Source organism: Desmodus rotundus, chromosome 2 (assembly GCF_022682495.2).
Source record: "Desmodus rotundus isolate HL8 chromosome 2, HLdesRot8A.1, whole genome shotgun sequence".
NCBI lineage: Eukaryota > Metazoa > Chordata > Mammalia > Chiroptera > Phyllostomidae > Desmodus > Desmodus rotundus.
Window position 1 is genome coordinate 126,067,636 of NC_071388.1, and position 15,826 is coordinate 126,083,461.

Sequence of the window (15,826 nt, forward strand, 5' to 3'; positions counted from 1 at the left end):
CAGCATCACAGAAATGGAGATCACATGGAGGTTTATCAGCAGGGAGGGGGAGGAGGGAGAATGGGGGAAAAGGTATAAGGAATAAGTATAAATGGTAGGTATAAAATAGACAGAGGGAGGTTAAGAATACTATGGGAAATGGAGAAGCCAGAGAACTTATATGTATGACCCATGGACATGAACTAAGGCACAGGGATACGGAATGCTGGTGAGAGGTGGGGTGCAGGGCGGAGGGGGAGAAAAGGGAAGAAAACATGGGACAACTGTAATATCATAATCAATAAGATATATTTTTTTAAATAACTAAAAGCTTATTTGCAGATTCCAAAAACTACTGTGTCTGAGATTTTGACACAGGATCTTGACATGAAACGTGTCATGGCAAAATTCATTCCACGACTTCTGCCACCAGAGCAGAAGGAACATCATACTACAGTTGCTAATGACTTGATTCAAATTGCAACCAATGAACCAGATGTCCTCAAGAAGGTCATACCGGAGATAAATCCAGGGTCTATGGCTGTAATCTGGAAATGAAGGTCCAGTCATCCCAATGGAAGTTGCCTGGTTCTCCACACCCAAAGAAGGCATGGCAAAGTCACAGGAAGATCAAGACCGTGTTAACTGCTTTTTGATTGGGAAGACATTGCCCATCACGAGTACACCCCTCTGGGCTAAACAATTAATAAGGAGTAGTACCTCAGTGTTCTTCGTCAGTTGAGAGATGCAATATGATGAAAATGGCCACAAGTATAGACAACTGGTGATTGGCAGCTTTATCATGGGAACACACCCACTCATGTATTATGTCTGGTGCAGAGTTTTTTGGGAAACATCAAATCACCCAGGTGACTCGGCCCTCCACAACCCAGATTTGGTGTCCTGCAACTTCTGGTTTTTCCCAAAACTATGAGTAAAATCACCTTTGAAAAGGAAGGGATTTCAGACCATTGATGACATTCAGGAAAATATGTCAGGGCAGCTGATGGCGATTCCAACAAAGGATTTTGCAGAGTGTTTTGAACAGTGAAAGAGACCTTGCATGCCTGCTTTGCAGGCGACTAAGGTGTCATTGTCCTATGTACAATGTTCCTTGTATCTTGTGTCATCAATAAATGTCTCTATTTTTCATATTATGAAAACTATTTATGGCTTGATACTTTCTGACAGAATTCATCATATTTACCATTGTATTACAACTACATGCAGTATTCAGTACAGTAACATGCTGTAGAGGTTTATAGCCTAAGAGCTGTAGGGGAACAGAATGTCATTTCAAAGTATGCCTGCCTGGCATAAGGTTTATTTTAGGCTGGCTGACTTTAAGGAACAGCAGACATCAGAGAAGCTCTACCGCCAAATCGAAGTTACCCTTTGTAAGATATTTACATGTGTAAGGTAAATGTCCCTTACTGGGAAGAGGGGAATGCCCTTACCTCTAGAAACCCAATGCAAAAGACCAAGACTTAAGTCCACAACCTTACCCTTATTTAACAACCTTACCCTTATTTACTGTGCTTCTCCTAGTAATCTCCCGTAACTGACTCCCCCAACATCTTCTTTTGTCTTCAGCTGAGGATGGTATTTGAGACGGCGACTTCAGTCATTTTGGCAGCTTACTCAGTTTTCCCAGAGCTCTCCCATGTACACAAGAGATATACGTGTTATTGACCTTTTGTGTGTTTTTCTCCTGCTAATCTGTCTTTATTTCAGGGACATTTCCGTCAAGAACCCATAAGAGTATAGGGAAAAATTTTTTTTCTCCCCTACAGAGTGTCATGTATAAATGTGTGAACCTATAAAGAATTTTTATAAAATTTTATTTGAGCCAAACTAATGACATACACTGGAAGGCAAGATCTCAAATGCTCCCGAGAATGACAGTTTTGCAGTTTCTTTTATGCATTTGAAATTAAGGAAGGAGCGTCAGGAAGCTTACAGGAAGAGAAAGCAAGGTGGGGATTGAATGCAGGATAGTTAACAAGGTTACCTGCTCTCTTGAAGGTGGTTATGCTTTATCAGAGGCATGTTAACCTACATGCACAAGAACAATGGACAGGGCTTGCTTAAGGCAAAGATAAACCTTTTACTAAAGAACTTATATGCCTACGGTGTGACTACCCACCATGACCTGCTCAGTTAGAAATTTATAATCAGATCACCCTGTGAGGTTACTTTCTGCAGAACCCCTTTTTCATCCACAAGAGCAATAGGCTATCCCATGTATTCTAGGTGTATGGTAGGCTGTACCCTCTAGGTTTGTTGAAGTGTGCTGTATGACGTTCGCCCAACAATGAAATCATGCCATGATGCCTTTCTCTGACTATCCCTGTATTAAACGGTGCCTGACTTGACTGGATAAGTCTAGGAAATACTTTTCTTCGTTCACCATTTTGGGAAATCAGGACACTAAAGCCAGTTCCACTGAGGGCAGGTGAGTCAGCAGTCAACACATCTGCACCTGTCAATTGTGTAACTGGCACAGGTGCAGTAATTCTCTATGTGTATAGTAATATTTTTATTTAGCTCATACCTAAAAATAAAAGGCCAAAGTGAGAGGCAAAAAGCATCTATTTGAGACCCAAAGGAATAGCTATTCTGGAAGCATTAATTCAGGCAGAAACCCAAATAGTTTTCTGATTAGAAGGCGAAGGCTAGGGGTATTTATGAGAAAGGGAAGGGGAACAATTACATAAATAGAAGGAAGAAATGTCCATGGCTGTAGATAAGCTAACATAGTGATGCTAATTCTAAAGCAGGTCTTTAATGTCCAGTCTGGTGGTTGGTGGTGGCAAACAGTTGTTTGGAATACAGTGCGGCTTTAGACCCAGCCCAGAGGTTACTTGCCCAGTTTTAATATTGCAAATGTTCAGGGTGTAAGAAGTACAGAGAAGTTCCTCTGGGATGGCAGCCCCAACTCCATTTTAAAGTGGCTTCATTTATATTACATTCACAAGCTCTTATTTCAAAATGCCAAAAGTTAAGAAGTGTCAATAATATCTAGAGTCTTGCCTTACTGTGTTTAAATTCTAAGGAGATACAATATCTGACTATAGCTGACCCTTGAACAAGGGGGTTAAGTGACCCCTTGCTAGAAAAGCGGCATATAATTTTTGACTCTCCCAAAACTTAACTACTAATAGCCTACTATTGACCAGAAGCCTTATTGATTACATGAGCAGTCCATTAACACATATTTTATATGGTATATGTGTGATTATATGTATTCTTACAATAAAGTAAGCTAGAAAAAAGAAAATGTTATTAAGAAAATCATAAGGAAAATACATTTACCATATTTTTTAAGTTTATTTATTTATTTTTAGAGAGAGGGGAAGGGAAGGAGAGAGGGACAGAAATATCAATGTGTGGTTGCCTTTTATGTGCCCCCTACTGGGGACCTGGCCCACAACCCAGGCATGTGCCCTGGTTGGGAATCGAACTGGCAACCCTTTGGCTCACAGCCCACACTCACTCCACTGAGCCACACCAGCCAGGGCTTCTTACCATATTTATTGAAAAATTCTGTGTGTAAGTAGGCTTTCACTGTTTAAATCTGTGTTGTACAAGGGCCGACTACTTCTTTATGGCTTTTGATGCCGTTCAGACTGAGCATTTATACAAGCAAATACATATTAAATCTTTTTGTTTTAACTTTTACTCCTTCATTATAATCAGGTCTTTATGTTGATGTTTAAACTATGTGTAGGTACGGTCTATGATTCTATTTCATGATCACAATAATAAATAAAACAATATAATTGTTATAAAAGGGAACCTTAAGTGCCAGAGCCAAGAGGAGTCTAAGGAGACATGTCAACTGAAGCAGTGTATCACGGGCGGGATCCTGGAACTGGAAAGGGTATCACATCAAAATTAAGAACATCTGAATAAGGCATGGACTTCAGTTGGTAATCGTGTGTTGATCATAGATTGTTAATGATAGCACTGAACACACTAGTTAAGAAGTCAATAACTGGGGAACCGAGTGCAGCGTATTTGGGAACTCTTTACAGCATCTTCTCAATTTCTCTGCAAATCTAAAACTATCCTAAAAAGTAAAATCTACGTAACAAAAAGAAAAAGTAAAATAAAGGTAAGAGGAAGTGGGAAGGCTTGAATCTGAAACACAGATATTCTAACCTTGAATTTCTCGTGCGCACGCGGAAGGCAGACCACGGAGAGGGCGTGGGGTACTGCAAAACTGATGTGGTCGCTGGGCGGCAGCATTCATGGACAATGGCTGGAAGGATAGAATGTGGCAAGATAAACGCATATTGGTGATTTTAAGTCTATTCCACTGACTTTTACGGGGACTTATTTTTAGTATATTTAAGGGCTAAAGAAGTTTTGTGAATTTTGTGAAATCTCAAATTTTTAAAACACTGGGCTCCCACCAGGACATTTTAGAAAGTCACATTTTAGAAAGTCACTTTCCCCATGCGGGGAATATTGGAAGACGATAAGAAGTTGAGTGGTGTCTTTTCTGTTCTTATCTATTCCCTTCTACATTTCAGTAAATGTCTCCAGATTCCTAGTGCTAGGAATATATCGTATTTCGCCATGTATAATGCACACCTACATTTTGTGCACACTATACATGGGATTATTATACCCATTATTATACCCATGGTATGTAACCATTATACTCATGTATAATGTGCATCCCTGTTTTTCCCTCAGAAATTTGGGCAAAAAAGTGCACATTATACATGGCAATGTATGGTACCTAGGAAAGATAGTAAAAGCCAAGAAGCCAAAGAAAACAAAATAGGCAATAAGAACCTCAGCTGGACAAAAGTCCCGCGTACATGGTGGAGCTGCCTGCTAAGGGTCACGAGTTCTAAGGACACTTCAAGTGAGAGTCCACTTATTCCTCACAACCTCACACCCCGTGAAGCAGGCGTTGTCAGGACCCCCGTCTTAAAGACAGGAAACTGAAGCTCGGGCTCAGTAACATTGCTAATGCACCCAGGAGTGGAGCTCCCGGGGCCTTGATCAGAACCACTGCACTGTACGTCCTCTCTGGAAGAATCTAAAGGTGTCCAAGAGCGCGGCTGCCACACCTGACTTCCCTACATCAGATCCACACTGAAGTATACTTGCCTTACTGTGTTACACGTGTGGGCTTTGGAAAACCAAATATAAACATTTTATCATCTTGCACAAGTCCTGAAAAACGAGACACTGAGAGCTAGCGAGAACCTTGCAGGCGTGAACCCGGGCTTGCGGCCGGGTGAGGAGCTGTCCCGCGGCACAGTGTCTAAACAGGCTGCCAAAGTCAGCCCAGAATAGCATTTATAGGAAGGGCCCCAAGATCTTTTCTTGGAGAGTGGGAAGTGTGTGTGCGTGTGTATGCCTGAAGGTGTGAATGTTAAATTACAAGCTCCCTTTCCCACTAAAATAAATACATAAACGAGGGCATGACTATGGGCCATTTGGAGAAACACCGTACGAGTGATAAACATTATTAAGAGGCTTTAAATGCAAAGTATCATAATATTAAGACATGCAAAAAAAAAAAAAAGATTGTTCGATGCTGGTTCTGCCGTTAGGGGACTTACACTCTAAACAGGATGGTACGGGACCACCCGGCCCGCCTTTGCCCTGGGCTCTCCTGAGCACCACGTCTCAACTCAGTTTGCACATCACAATGACTACGTCTGGTGACCATCCTGTCCTGGTCTGCCGAGGATGCTCCTGGCTTTAGCAAGGAATCTTCTGACTCCTGGAAAACTCCCTCAGTCCTGGGCTATTTGGGACAGTGGTCACCCTACTGGGATGACTCTAAATATCCTGATGCCCAGACCAGCCCCCTGACCGATTGTGTCAGGCTACACCAGTGATGGCAGGCGTGGTGGGAAAGGCCTGCTGCCACGCCCTGGGGGGCCCTGGTTGTGCAGTCCTGCAGTCCTTCCTTTGTCTGGCTGCTACGTCCACCCGGCAGCGACTCCTCTGGGCTCATCAGACCCCTGTTTCCGAGTGGCAGCCAACAGTCCTTTCCATCAGGAGGGCACTGGGCTTCTCCCACTGGCAAATGAGAGCCTGGTGCCACTCAGTGTTTCAGACCTGGCAGCAGGGGACCCACACGTGCGCAGTGATGATGGCCAGGCCACTAAATTGACAGGACCAAGGCAAGTATGGCCTGCTTTTTATGGCTGGCGGCCACCACGGCCAGGGGTGTTTTGGGGAGACCCACATCCCCTAGGTGATTCCAACATGCAGCCAAGCACCAGAAAGGACTGCCTGAGGAACATGCTTCTAAACTTCAACAGGCTCAAGAACCCCTGGGGATCTTGGTAAAATGTAGGTTTTAGTTCAGTAGGCCTGGGATGGGACCCAGTTCTCTGCATTTCTAACAAGCTCCCAGGTGATGCTAGTGTCTCTGGCGTGAGCACTACCCTCTGAGCGGAAGGGTCTGGAATGCAGGAGCAGCAGGTTTTGTTGCTACTTTGAAAGAAACTGCAGTACAGTCAGGAAGCAGGGAATGTGGGGACAAAATTAACAAAAAGTGACAATCAAATGAGCAAAATCTAGTAATGCAGCACAGAGTGGGCACAGGTTCAAGGACACATGACTCTTTTGGATTCCTCAGTGCTCAGCCCCCTCACTGAGCACTCAATACATGGAAGAGGGTCACTGGAAATGCTTCCTGGGTGTGAGGGCTGACGGGGATTTGCAAGGAGGGGAGGGCATCCCAGGAAAGAGCGATGGTGGGCGTGAAGATTCTGTGATAAAATTGGCTAAACTTTTGTGTAAATATACATATCCACAATTCTCTTCAAATAATGGCCACCTTTGGGGAAGAAGGGGGTTGGGATTGGGATAGGGCCAACTGAAGGGGCTTCTGAGTAGCTGGAAAAGTTCTCATTCTGGACTTGGTAGCACTAACTTCATAATAATTTAGTAAGACACACTTTTGATTTCTGTGGTTTTCAGTTTCTATGTTTTACTTTAGAATAAAAAGCTTTATAAAAATTCATCCAGAATAGCCATATGCATTGTAAGGGATAGGTCTTCCTCGGCTGAAGTGCTAGTGCTGAGCCCAGCCAGGGCTCGACAGGGGAGAGACTGCCTCTGCAGGGCCAGTCAGCTCAGTGGAATGGCAAGGAACAAGGTACAAAGTTAGCTGGACCTGACATGGGAAAAGGGGATTAAATAAGCTCAAAAAACCCTTTCATTTTCTTCTGCTCATATGAAAAAAAAACTTATGGCATCCACTGTCCCCTGATTCTCCTCCTACCACTTCTGCCCTCCCCAGACCCCACGCCCATGTTCCCAGCTGTCCATGAACATCTCCAGGCAAGTATGACCTGCAAACAATGTGTCTAAAAGCACAGCCTCATTATCCTTCTCCCAAAACCTCTGCATCTTCAACCTCCTTTCACTGGCAAATAGCAGCACCATCCACGGTCATCTCATGCTGATCCTAAACACCTCCTCTTGATTTTACTCTTCCACATCTCTTACAAGGAGCAGATGACTAACCTCTGTTGATCCACCTTTTTAACACCCTTATATCAGTCCCACCTTTTCCACCATGCTCTTACTTGTGTCATTGCAGACCCTCTTGCCATCTCGCACCCGTATTATTACAGGTGAATACGGGTGAAAGAAAGGTTGGTTTTCTGGCCAGTCTTTCTCTGGTCCAGCTCCCCAAGCACCCTCCACACTCCGTTACAGTGGTTTGTTCAAGAAGCCACGTCAACCATGCTGCTTCTCTGTTTGTTATTGTTTATGAAATAAAGACTTACACCTTCCACATTGGTAAGAAAGCCCTCTTAGTCTATGTCCTGTCACCTTTCTCTCCTGCTGCACTGACCCTCCTAATCCCCCCAGGCCCTCTCTCTCCAGATGGCCTAAATTTCTCTGGTTCCCCAAACTTGCCTGGATAATTCATTCATACAGCTGTGGTTTGCCCTTGCTGTTATCTCTTCCTGGAAGAGCCTTCTGGGCTCTCCTTCAGTTTCAGCCAAATGCAGGCACAACTCTTTATAAGAGTTCCATTCTCGTTTTTCACGATGATGGCACTGACAGCGAAGAAGTAGCACCCGCCCCTCACAAAGACAAAGACAAAGCAAAGGTCTTGAAAGCAAAGAAAGTAGTGCTGAAAGGTGTCAGAGCCACAAAAATGGAAGATCCCCATCACCCACCTTCCCGACAGTGGTTCCGAAGGGAGCCTAAGTATCCTCGGGAGAAACAGGCTTGACCACTGTGCCATCAGTTTCCCCCTGACTACAGAGTCAGCGTGACAAAGATAGAAGACAACAACACACTTGTGCTCACTGTAGATGTCAAGGCCAACAAGCACCAGGTCAAAGACTGCCAGGTGTTGTTGCCAAGTGTGATCAACAACCAGGCTATAAAGAAGCTCTATGACATTGACACGACCAAGGTCAACACCCAGATCAGGCCTGGTGGAGAGAAGACCTATGTTCAACTGATTCCCAACTACGATGCTTTGGATGTTGCTAACAAAATTGGGACTATCTAAACTGAGTGCAGCTAGCTAATTCTAAGTATAAAAATTTTATACCGTGAAAAAAAACAAGAGTTCCATTTTCTACAAGTCTTTCATGATACACATATTGCTAAGGGATTCTAATATTTTCCTCCATTTTTCTCCCAGTATTTATACCCTGATAAGAGTTTATTTTTCTAATTTTATTTACATACCAATTTCTTCCTGATGGAATATTTCTCAAGGCAACAACACAGGTTACTCATTCTAGTGTTTCAGGAATTAAGTACAATGCTTGCTCACTCTGACTAGTGTGGCTTAATGGATTGAGCACCGGACTGCAAACCATAGGGTCGTGGGTTCATTTCCCAGTCAGTGCACTTGCCTGGGTTGCAGGCCAGGTCTCCAGTAGGGGGCATGTGAGAGGAAACCATACATTGATATTTCTCTCCCTCTCTCCTTCCCTTCACCTCTGTCTAAAAAGCTAAATAAATACAATCTTAATAATAAAAAAAAGAACAATGCCTAAAGAGATTTTTTAAAGATTGTTGATTGAATAAGTGAATAAATTTGTAGTTGCTCCAATAGCAAGTCTTGGATAATTGAGTTGACTAGATCACCTGTGACTGATCTCACACCAGCCACTGAAGCAGTTCCTAGAAATGCCAGTTCCCTCCTAGCCCCTCCATCATTAGTGGAAAAAGAGAAATCCATACTCAAGCTTTTAACCTTCCAAAACGGAAGCCCTTTCAGAAAATAATGTATGATGTGTAGCATCGTCTTAAAGATGGCAGACAGCCCCTCCCATCTAGCTCTCAATGGCAGATGCTATGGAGATTACATTGTCTTAAACTTGGCAGCCCCTCTTCCCAGAAGCCTGTACTGATTTTACATTAATGTTTCACTCAGGTTTAGCGTACATGTAGAACAGTACATAATTCTTAAGGTTAAAACTCAGTTTTTACAAAGCGAACACATACATGGAACTAGTTCAATAAACAGAGTATTATTAGTTCCCCAAAGACCCTCCACTGTCCCCATCTAGTCACTGACCCCCACCAAGGACAGACGGAAATAGTTCCAACTTTGCTTTGACACAAACTATTTTGTGCAAGGTTCATATATTTATATACTTTATATAATTAAAAACTGAAGTTTTAATTAAAAAATAGTAACAAGCTCATTGTAAAAAGTTAAAGCTAAACAGAAGTGCAAAAATGTAGGATGTGAAAGAGTCTCCTATCAACCCTCTGCCCACACACACACACACACACACACACACACAAACACCCCATTCCCACGCTCAAACAATCGCAACAGTTTGGTGCATGTATCAGTGAAGACTGTGTAAGAAGTAAGAGGTAAAAAAAAGCAGGAGAAAAGTCTATTCGAATGGATGAAACAATAAGATTATGTATTGGCTCTCATAATTTATTTACTCTTTTTCTGAGTGAATGAACAACATTTATGTTGCTGCCAGTATGTGGCTATTACAAACACTGCCACATCCACCATTTCATTTTGAAACTCTGAAACAGAAAACGTGAAGAGATTGCAAAAGTCCAGAAGTAGGACAGGCTTTGGGATTTAATTCAGTTCTCAACTATGTCACCAAAGACTCAGTTTCCTTTTTTTCATTGTAGTGTTATTTATTTTTAAATATATTTTATCCATTGTTATTATAGTTGTCCCAATTTTTCCCCCTATATGCCCTCTGCCTGGTACTCCCTTTCCCTCCAGCAATCCCCCCCACCCTGCTTAATTCATGTCCATGGGTCATACATTTAAGTTCTTTGGCTTCTACATTTCCTCTACTATTCTTAACCTCCCCCTGTCTATTTTGTACCTACCAATTATGCTTCTTTTCCCTGTACCTTTTCCCCATCCTCCCCCTTCTCCCTCCCCACTGATAACCCTCCATGTGATTTACATTTCTATCATTCTATTCCTGTTCTAGTTGTTTGCTTAGTTTGTTTTTGCTTTTTAGATTCAGTTGTTGATAGCTGTGAGTTTTTTGTCATTTTAATGTTCATAGTTTTGCTCTTCTTTTTCTTAGATGAGTCCCTTTAACATTTCATGTAATAATAGCTTGGTGATGATAAACTCCTTTAGTTTTACCTTGTCCGGGAAGCACTTTTTCTGCCTTCAATTCTAAATGATAGCTTTGCTGGATAGAGTAATCTTGTTTGTACATCCTTGATTTTCATCACTTTGAATACCTCTTGCCAGGCCCTTCTTTTTAAAAAAATATATTTATTGATTATGCTATTACAATTGTCCCATTTCCCCCCATTCACTCCACTCCATCCTGCCCTGCCCCTCCCTCCCATATTCCCCGCTATAGTTCATATCCATGGGTGGTTGTACATATAAGTTCTTTGGCTTCTACATTTCCTACACTATTCTTACCCTCCCCCTGTCTATTTTCTACCTACCATTTATGCTACTTATTCTCTGTACCTTTCCCCCCCTCTCTCCCCCTCCCACTCCCCTGTTGATAATCCTCCATGTGATCTCCATTTCTGTGGTTCTGTTCCTGTTCTAGTTGTTTGCTTAGTTTGCTTCTATTTTTGTTTTAGGTGTGGTTGTTAATAACTGTGAGTTTGCTGTCATTTTTACTGTTCATATTTTTGATCTTCTTTTTCTTAGATAAATCCCTTTAACATTTCATATAATAAGGGTGATGATGAACTCCTTTAACTTGACCTTATCTGAGAAGCACTGTATCTTCCCTTCCATTCTAAATGATAGCTTTGCTGGATACAGTAATCTTGGATGTAGGTCCTTGCCTTTCATAACTTGGAATACTTCTTTCCAGCCCCTTCTTGCCTGTAGGGTCTCTTTTGAGAAATCAGCTGACTGTCTTATGGGAAGTCCTTTGTAGGTAACTGTCTCCTTTTCTCTTGCTGCTTTTAAGATTTTCTCTTTAACCTTTGGCATTTTAATTATGTCTTCATGTTGCCCTCTTTGGGTCCAACTTGTTTGGGTCTCTCTGTGCTTCCTAGACTTGTATTCTATTTCCTTCACCAAATTAGGGAAGTTTTCTTTCATTGTTTTTTTAAATCTGACAGTTCAACTTTTTAAATTTTTTTTAAAATTTATTTTTAGAGAAAGGGGAAGGGAGGGAGGCAGAGAGGGAGAGAAACATCATTCAGTTGCCTCTCACACACCCAGAACCAGGGACCTGGCCTGCAACCTAAGCATGTGCCCTTACTGGGAATAGAACTGGCAACATTTTGGTTCAGAAGCCAACACTCAATCCATTGAGCCATGCAAGCCAGGGCTCTTTCATTATTTTTTCAAATAAGTTTTCAATGTCTTGTTCGTCCTCTTCTCATTATGGCACCCCTATGATTCAGATGTTGGCACATTTGGAGGTGTCTCAGAGTCTCCTTATTCTCTCCTCATTTTTTTTTGAATTCTTGTTTCTTCATGTTGTACTGCTTGACTATTTATTTCTTACTTATGTTCCAAATCATTGATTTGAACTCCAGCTACCTCCCCTTGACTGTTGGTTCCCTGTGGATTTTTCTTTATTTCACTTAGTGTAGCCTTCATTTCTTCCCTTATGCATTTGCCATACCCAATGAGATCTCTAAGCATCCTTATCACCAGTGTTTTGAACTTTGCATCTGACAAGTTGGCTATCTCCATTTCACTTAGTACTTTTTCTGGAGTTTTGATCTATTCTTTCATTTAAGCCATATTTCTTTGTCTCCTCAATTTGTCAGCCTCTCTGTGTTTGTTTCTGTGTATTAGGTAGAGCTGCTTTGACACCCTAAGGGTCTTGGTGCAACTGTTACATTGTAAAGGGTGGAGCCTTAGGTATTTGCCAGGGTGGGGCAACCTGCTTCCAAGTTTTATGTCACTGTATGTGGGGGAGGGGTGGGAGAGGGAACAATAGTTCTTGCTCAGCTCTCATCCCATTCATTTCCAGTCACTTCACATATGCAACTGGCATCCTGCTGGCTACTGCGCTGGTGCTGCATCCCAGGGTGGGTGGATTTGCATACATTCTAGGGTCGGGTGTGTCCTCTAAATCGGACTCTCCTGAGAGACTGGCAGTTTATTTTACCACCCCAACTGCCACTGGTTTTTACAGCCAGAAGTTATGAGGCTTCATTTTCACAGTGCTGGAACCCTTGGCTCATGGTCTAGCCTGGGGCTGGGATAGGTCGCTTCACAAGTCTCCCTCCAGATTTTTATCTGCCACGTGTGAATGTGGGACTTCCGGTTCCACCAGTCACCGCCTCACTGCTGCCACACCACATCCTCTCCACCTCAGCTTCCTGTCTTTGCCCCTCCTACCTATCAGGATGAATATTTCTTCTTTATATCCTTGGTTGTCATATTTCCATACAGTTCAATTTTCTGACACTTCTGATTGTATTTTGTTCTGAGGTTAGTTGTGATACTTCTTGTGGTTGTGTGAGGAGGCAAAGAGTCTATGTATGCCTTCATTTCATCCAGAAGTCTCATTTTCTTTCTATTTTGTTGCTTTGCCCTCCAAGACACCAGCTTCATTCTTAACCCTGACTCATTTCATGATTGTAAGATACTACCAACAGGTCCACATGCTTCATCGGAGAAGAGGAATAAGGAAGGACAGGAAGGAAGAGAAGGGAAAAATAGAGAGAGACTTTCTCTCTTTTCTTTATTCTGATTGGGCCAAAGTTGGCCATGTGCTTATTTTTTTTTAAGATTTTATTGATTTATTTTAGAGAAAGGGCAAGGGAGGGAGAAAGGAAAGGAGAGAAACATTGATGTACAAGGGAAACATTAATAGGCTATCAATCACACACTCCCAACCAGGGACCTGGCCCACAACCCAGGCATGTGCCCTGATTGGGAATCGAACTGGTAAACTTTGGGTCCACAGGACAACGCCCAACCCACTAAGCTATAACTGTCAAGGCACCATGTGCTTATTTATGAACCCATAATTGCAGCCTAGGGAATACCAAGTATTGATTGGGTCGGTGTCCGTTCCCGAACCAATCTCTGCAGAAGGATGGAATTATCCCAGTTGCCTCCATGAACAGGGTCAACCTCTGGAGTTGGGCATGGGGTCAATTCCACTCAAACCAAGTAAATAGCAACTATAAAATGGGGGTATGGTTGGGATGGGTGCTGGGAAGGCCACCATATTATTCGCTGCAGTGAATATACCCTTTGAGACCATTTTGGGGATTCTAAACATACACACATATATGCATAACACATATATTTAATTTTTATCTAGAATGAGATCACCCTACTCTGTAACTCACACTGTTCTGTAACTTTATATACATATAAATCTCCAAGCTTTTAAAAGTGGAAGGCATTCTATCATATGAGTAAAGAATAATTTATTTGACCATTTCCCTAATTGGTGAACATTTCAATTGCTTTAAACATTTCTTTTACAAAAAATTCTACGCTGCTCATTTCATCCTCAACAATACCTTCAGCAGATAATGTAGGGTAATTCTCTAAAAAGATATTTTAAATGGTTTTATTGTACCTAAAATTCATGAACACAAGAGGACACAATGTTCCTTAAAAGTCAGGTAGGTGCATCTCTACCAGTCTCTACCCAAAAAACAGTTTTCTTTTCTTTTATCATTTTGTTTAATAAAGATATGAGCAATACTGCATCTTTCAAGGGGTAGGAAATATTTCATTGTTGCTTTAGATTGAAAGGAAATAAAAGCCAGTTTCCAAAATAGCAATTCAGATTGGGAGATATCAAAATGTTATTTGGCCAAGGAGAAACCTAAAATTGATAAGACTGGAGGATTGAAATGAAGCCCAGTGATCACCTACATCCAAGATGACTGTATCCAGCAAAGCTATCATTTAGAATGGAAGGGAAGACAAAGTGCTTCCCAGATAAGGTCAAGTTAAAGGAGTTCATCATCACCCAGCCCTTATTATATGAAATGTTAAAGGGACTTATCTAAGAAAGAGAAGATGATCAAAACTATGAACAATAAAATGACAACAAACTCACAACTATCAACAACCAAACCAAAAAAAAAAACCCCAAAAAACCCTAAGCAAACAACTAAACAGGAACAGAATCACAGAAATGGAGATCACATGGAGGGTTATCAGCAGGGACGGGTTGGGGGGAATGGTAGAAAAGGTACCGGGAATAAGTAGCATAAATAGTAGGTAGAAAATAGACAGGGGGAGGTTAAGAATAGTATAGATAATGTAGAAGCCAAAGAACTTAAATGTACAACCCATGGACATGAGCTAACCCTAGGGAGGGGTGGGGGAGAGGTGCGGGATGCAGGGGGAAGAGGGTGTGCAGGGCGGAGGGGAATAAAGGGGGGAAAGTGGGACAACTGTAATAGCATAATCAATAAAATATATTAAAAGCAAAAAGAAGGTGGAGAACCAATATGGTGGCGTAGGTAGACACACTGCGCCTCCTCGCACAAACAGAACTGACAGAAAATCGAACAGCAAGGAAGTCTGACACCAAGGAAATAAAAAATAAACATCCATCCACACCGGTAGGAGGGGCAAAGATGGGCAGCCGGGGCGGAGAGGACTCGCGTGGCCCTGGCGGGACCCAGACTGGCGGAGTGTGGGACGAACAGCGCAGGCAGTCTGACCACTAGCAGACCCTGCGACCCCACATTCGTGCACAGATAAACCGAGAGGGCCAGACTCAGAGTGCCAGAGAACAGGGCAGGCAGAGCGGTGGGTAGCACCCCGCCGCCCCATATTCACACACAGATAAACCAAACAAATGGAGGGGAGCGAAGCAGACCATGCAACCCAGGACTCCAGCATGGGGAAATAAAGCCTCAAACCTCTGATTGGAAACGCCCGTGGGGGTTGGGGCGCCAGCAGAAGAGACTCCCAGCCTCACAGGAGAGGTTGTTGGAGAGACCCACAGGGGCCTAGGGCATGCACAAGCCCACCCACTTGGGAACCAGCACCAGAGGGGCCCAGTTTGATTGTGGGTAGCGCAGTGGAAGACTGAAATCTGGTGGAGAGTGCAGCGGGCGCCATTGCTCCCTCTCGGCCCCTCCCCCCCCAAAAGTGTCACAGCACAGCCATCAGCGTTACCCCACCCCGGTGAACACCTAAGGCTCCGCCCCTTTAACTAACAGATGCGCCAAGACCAAAAAAAAAAAAAAAAAAAAAATGACCCAAATGACAGAACACCTCAAAGCTCCAGAAAAAATACAACTAAGCAAGGAAGAGATAGCCAACCTATCGGGATGCACAGTTCAAAACACTGCTTATCAAGACGCTCACAGAATTGGTTGAATCTGTTCAAAAACCAGATGAAAAAATGAAGCCTATGCTAAGAGAAACAAAGGAAAATGTACAGGGAACCAATAGTGATGTGAAGGAAACTGG